The following is a 6,752-nucleotide window of genomic DNA, read 5'->3' on the forward strand; positions in this document are numbered from 1 at the left end:
AATAATTATAATTCTAACTTCCTGTTATGATTATTAAGTGTAAATGTGCAACATGTGATCAGAAGACTTACAGAGAGGACAGTGTTGAGATGGAGGGAACAGAAAGAGATTTGTGGTTTTTCAGATGTGTGTGTGTGTGTGTGTGTGTGTGTGTGTGTGTGTGTGTGTGTGTGTGTGTGTGTGTGTGTGTGTGTGTGTGTGTGTGTGCTATGAGAGGGAGACTGGAGGATATATGGCTTGGAGAGACAATAAAAATAATGCTGACATGCTGTAGCGTGTGTGTGCGTGCGTGTGCGCGTGTGTTTGTGTGCACGTGCACGTGCGCATGTGCGTGCATGTGCACCGGGAGTGTGAGAGGAAATGAAAGGATAAAAAAGGAAGCAGCAGGATAATGATGGTTGTAGAGAGACAGAAAGGTGCGCTCAGCGGAGGGCAGATCTCCTCCAGGAGGCATGTCCTACCTCCATCTCCCTGTAGGGGGAACCAGTCATACTGAGTTTCCTCCTTGGGATAATAAAGGTATCTATCTATCTATCTATCTATCCAACATGTGAGATGACCTGGGATGTAGGGCATTAACGAAAAAGTCGACAAGTCGACTTCATTACACAAGTCGACTCCCACCAGAGAAAGTCGAAAGTCGAAGTTGAAAAAAATAAAATAATCCTTTGTATTTTTTTTTATCATTATTTTTGCTCCATGTGCATGCGTCTGTACAGCATTCAAACAGTAGGATTGCTTATTGTCAAGGACGGAATGATCCAATATTACAGTGCGACATTACATTTGGTATAACATGGTTCTATTGTGAAAATAGCAGATCTACATGCTCACAACGTGAGCATCACAACGTGAGCATGTAGACTTAAACTTTATAATATAATTGGGGGGTTGTGTGTGATGTGATGACGTCATCAAACGATAAAGTCGACATCAACTCAACTTTTTACTGAGTCGAGTCGACTTGCAAAAATCACCAGTCGTTGATGCCCTAGTGGGATGTCAAGCGGTACTTTTTATTTCTGTTTCATATTATTTTGGTCATTAAGGACGGGTCCACAGAATGAGAGGTCTGCTCTGCTGGGAGGTCATGGCCATTTGTACCATAAATCCACTGTCCCATTGACTTCAGGAAAATACAAAATATTCAAAAAAAGAAAGCATTTTTTCTTTTTTTAATATTTTTATTTTCCTGTATAGTGAAGTTGATGGGACAGTGAATATACCGTACAGATGGCCATTTTTTCCACAATGTTTCCAGTCCAGATCAAGCCAGTCAGATCAAATCTGTGTTTACAGATCAATCTCAGAAAATATTTTAAAAAAGCATTGCAGATGTCATAACTCATAATTGACCGCAGAACCTTCAAACTGCTGTGACTTCAGAAGGCTGACATTTCTCTATTATAAATCAAGACCTTACCCGTTCGAAGATATGTGCTGCAAAATATGTGCAGAGTGTGGGTTATGGGGAAAGTACAGGTAACTGTAACTGCATGGTGCGTGCGTGAGAATATGTGGGAGCATCATAATGTAAGGAGCAGCCCATGGAGGAGTGTATATTTATGATGGATACAAATTATTTAACAGCAAAATTAGGTGAATAGATGTATATGCTTGCTCCACATAATTTTTCCATACCCGTTGGAAGATGAGACACACATCACCCGTTGCATGACCCATGCATGGAGAGAGAGAGAGAGAGAGAGAGAGAGAGATGCATGGAGAGAGAGAGAGAGAGAGAGAGAGAGAGAGAGAGAGAGAGAGAGAGAGAGAGAGAGAGAGAGATGCATGGAGAGAGAGAGAGAGAGAGAGAGAGAGAGAGAGAGAGAGAGAGAGAGAGAGAGAGAGAGAGAGAGAGAGAGAGCAACATTCCTAACTGTGAGAGAGGTGTGTGTGTGGGCCCGGGGCTACAGATCCCATGGCCTGGAGGAACGGACCGTAACCCTGACAACAGGCTGTAGAGCTGTAGAGTGAAGAAACGCTAATAAATAGCTTGAATTTGGGAAAAATTAAATTGGGGCTCCGTCACCGTGTGTATAATGCTAATGACCAATGCCATGTTAAATTTGAGATCAGTAGCTGAAGCGAGTGAATAGATAATGCATTGTGTGACTGACTGACTGACTGACCTATCTCCCTAATTATTATATGGATTGTTTTGAGTGTAATATTGTAAGGCAGGGGTCGTTAATAATGACCCCCCCTCCCAGGGAGGATTTTAGGGGAGGGTCATGCTATTTTGATTTTAATCTCGGGGAGGGTGATGCTATTTTAATTTGAGTGTCAGGGAGGGTCATGCGATTTTGAATAAAAAAATAGTCCAGGTTTTTATAGGCCTATATATATTTTACTACAGCGTTCCTTTCAATAATACTATTATTTAATTAAGGAACGCTGTAGTAAACTAGACCAGGTCACCTGGTTCTGCCAGACCCGCAATGAAAACTTGTAGATCGGCTGTTTTGACTAGTATGGCACTGAACTAACACATGAACACACAGGATTTTATTCACGATATTCCTGGCCCCGCCCCCGGCTTCCTGTTCATATCCTGAAAGAAAATAAAAAACATCATTTGGTTTCCTGTGTCCTTGCATTAAAGTGTCAGTAGAGGCGCTCTGGGCTCTGAATGAACCGGTGTTGCCATGTCTGCTTATAATAAGCAATTGGTGTCGTTGTTTATTGGGCTTAATTTCTAATATTTTTTAAACCAGTGGTTCCCAAATCTTTTCATATCAAGGACCCCAGATTAACAGATTTGTCCACAGTCGCAGACCCCCATCTGAAAATATGTGGTGCCAGGGACCGCCACACAGATTTGTGTTGTTAAAATGTTTCAAAAATATTCAAATTATTTTCGTTTTTTCTTTCCTCTATATTTTTTAAATAGCAAATATACAAGCTCACAATGTGTCACAATGTGACACATTGTGAGCTTGCTGATCTGCTATTTTCAAATGTAAATGTAAAGTAGTAAAACTGAACCTAGTTAATTCTATTGGGCTTATTATTCATAGACCTGGCCGCTTGTCTCTGGCAATATCTGGCAACAGACAATTCCCTGTCACTTCCTTGGGATCTCTTGTTCTTCGACTTGGGAGGAAGTGAAAAGATGTTTAAAAATGCTCCAGCGCCCTCTGTAAAAGGAAAATGGCAGCCTCCATAGAATGGCCAGGAATATCGTGAATAGGCTGAGCAGCTGGAAATGTTTGTGAGCTTGTAGATGGGCTGTTTTCACTAGTATGGCTGTGGGGCAAGCTCGTCAGCCAACTCAACTCAGCTGGTCCCGTACAGGTGACGGCACTCAAGGCAATCAGCCGAGCAAGGGAAGGGAGGGGCAGATGCGTGTGTGTGTATGAGTGTGTGTGTGTGTGTGTGAGTGTGTGTGTGTGTGTGCGCGTGTGGGTGCGTGTGTGTGTATGAGTGTGTGTGTGTGTGTGTGTGTGTGTGTGTGTGTGTGTGTGTGTGTGTGTGTGTGTGTGTGTGTGTGTGTGTGTGCGTGCGTGCGTGCGTGCGTGCGTGCGTGTGTGTGACTGCTCATCTGCCCCTCCCTTCCCTTGCTCGGCTGATTGCCTTGAGTGCCGTCACCTGTAGAGCTGCTGAGGAAAAGAGGAGCTGCTGAGGAAAAGAGGGACCGACCGACCGACAGACCGACAAAGCCTTTTGTAGGCCGACCCCCTGGGTCTGGCAAATACAACAATGATACCCCCCTCTGCTTTCTCCTCAATGGTACAGCCGAGCTATCACTGACGTGCTTCACAGAAGTGCGGAACTTCAGTCTCTCAATCAGTGCTTGAATGAGCACAGAGCGGAGAGATGCTCTCAAAAGTTTGTGCATGACGATATTTCATGATTATTAATCAGATCGTATGAGCATTTAACGTTATAGCGTTCATGTTTTCCTACCATCTACCATCTAATTCTACCATAGGGGGCGGCGTAGCTCAGGGGTAGAGAAACCGTTATTAGAACACGAAGGGTTCCCGAAGGGTTCCCAGTTCGAATCCGGGCTCCCCCTGAGTTAATGTCGAAGAGTCCTTGGGCAAGACTCTGAACCCCTAGTTGCTCCCGGTGAGCAGGTTGGTGCCTTGCATGGTTTCCTCCGCCACCGGTGTATGAATGTGTGCGTGAATGGGTGAATGTAATGCACAATCTATGTAAAAGCGCTTTGGATAAAAAGCGCTATATAAATGCACCATTTACCATTTATTTACCATTTACCATCTATTCAAATCACATGTACGCGAGGCACCCGTGTAAGTCCTATTGAGGGCTCTAATTGACCTAGTGCAACTTGACAGTGTAATGGAACCAAATGAACCCTACAGGTCCATTTTCCTTTTTGGACAGTTGGTTGAGGGCTGGGATGAGCCAATGGATTTTATTAAATCAATGATGTTGGAGATGCAACACTCTCAGCCGTGTCTTGGACAGTAACAATTTATTAAATAATATAACAGGCTAATAGGTCTATCTGACTGCAGTGAACTTCTCCAAAACAATCAATACTGCCAGCAATTAAAAGACGTAAAAGACTAGGTCAGATCAATTTGATTATTAATTAGTGCATGGGTCGCAGCTGATTTGGATTAATTCTTCAAAATGTGGACTACATCAGATCACTGATGCAGCGCACTCAAGGTAATTATTGTAGTTTATCCAGATGCTTTGCCATTAGGCTACTCACACGAGTAATGTAATGAATATGCTGACAGACAGACAGAATAAAAAGAGTCCACGAATAGGCCTATACACTGCTCATAATGTAAAAAAAAAAAAAGAAAAAAAAGATCCTCCTCCGGCGCCGCGATCCCGCCAGCAGCGTCAGTTCTGCAAATGCTAAGGTATGGCAACATGGCTGTCCAAAAACAAAAAGGTCACATCTCACAGTGCACTCTAACTTCTTCATAAAGATGTTAAACTTGGTCACACATAGGTTTGAGTGATTAGGCTACCTTGTCTGATGTGAAAACATTGTGATGGATAAAGACATGGATGTTACCTTGTGTGTTGGATCCAGTCAATTTGAAGACATCATAATAATAAAACCATGGCTTCTGGGCACATGTTCTTCCCACCAGCCCCTCTTAAAGCCTTTTTCTACTCCCCACCCTCAGGGTCTACCAATCAGTTTACAGTTTACAGTTTAGGCATTTAGCAGACGCTTTTAATCCAAAGCGACTTATAATAAGCAGATAAAATATCACAATAATAAACAAGATTAAATGTCAGTACATCAACAGCAATATAAGAAATGCAAATGGATATCTATCTAGAAAAACAATATAATCTGTAAAGAAAAATAAAATAATAAAAAAGGTTTCTAGAAAACCTAAAAAACAAATGCTAACTAGCTTCATGTATGGACATTGATTTTCCAGTAGTGCTAAGGGTTTTGGTGGAGTCTGAAAAGGTGAGTCTTCAGTCCACGGCGAAAGCTAGCGAGTGAGTCCGTTGTTCTAAGTGCGACAGGGAGTTTGTTCCACAGCTTGGGGGCCTGGAGGGCAAACTGTCTCGGACGAGTGGATTTTTGCCCTGGGGTTTTTAGCGAGGGTTCTGTCAGCATCCCTGTGTTGCCTGATCTAAGTGCACGGGTGGGGGTGTAGGGGTTGATCAGGTTTTGGAGGTATGGAGGAGCCATACCTTTGGCTGCTTTGAAGGTCAGCATCAGTGTTTTGTATTCCATGCGGGCCGCAACTGGGAGACAGTGGAGGCTGCGGAGAAGGGGAGAGACATGTGAGAACTTAGGCTGGTTGAAGACCAGTCGTGCCGCATCATTTTGGATCAGTTGGAGAGGTTTAAGTGCACATGCCGGGAGACCAGTGAGGAGAGAGTTACAATAGTCAAGTTTTGATATGACAGATGTCTGGATGAGGAGCTGGGCTGCCTCCTGGGTGAGGAAAGGTCTGATTTTACGGATGTTATAGAGTGTGAACCTACAGGACCGGGTGACTGATGCAATGTGTGCCTTGAATGATAGCTGGCTGTCCAGGACCACACCAAGGTTTCTAGCAGTAGGAACCGAAGTCACCAATGCATTATCTATGGAAATAGCACTAGGTGGGGCAAGAAAAAAATGATAGGGGGTCACCTCCAGCCCATGCCGCAAAGCGGTGTGGGCGGAAAAAAATGGGGGGACAAACCCCCTAAAACACCTGAAATGCATAGCAAACTAAGCATTTTGACAGTGTATCTATCCATCTACCTAGTTGTAGCATAACATTTCAAATAGTTCAATATTGTTTTAAATTTTAGATTTTTGCATGCCATCATGTATGGTGGGGCAGACAGGGCATTTAGGGGGGCCTTGCCCCCCCTTGCCTATGCCTAGATCCGGCCCTGCTACCAACTACACTACAGCTATGGCTGCCCATCAGAACCATTTCACATACTGACGCCAGCCCAGTTCCCTCTTAGCAGTTCTATGATGGTGACAGCCACAGATGTGCTGGCCATTGCCAGCACAATGGTATCTGCTATACCACCAAAATGTGGAAAGCCTTACCGAAGGCCATAAAGGAGTGTGGATCACAAGCATCCTTTAAAATTGCCCTGAAAAACCACTTACAGGCAGCAGCCGTTCGCAACTGGTAAAAAAATGAACCTAGCCCAACCCTACCCTCCCCTGCCCCTTCTTTGTATATACTGCTTGTTTAGACTTACTGTTTTCTTTTTTGTTTTTCTTTACATATCTACTGCATAGTACTGTGTTCTATTTGTCTGTCATTCAATGTTATATGAGATACTTC

The sequence above is a fragment of the Nannobrachium achirus genome (genome assembly GCF_963921795.1).
Source record: "Nannobrachium achirus genome assembly, chromosome: 2".
NCBI lineage: Eukaryota > Metazoa > Chordata > Actinopteri > Myctophiformes > Myctophidae > Nannobrachium > Nannobrachium achirus.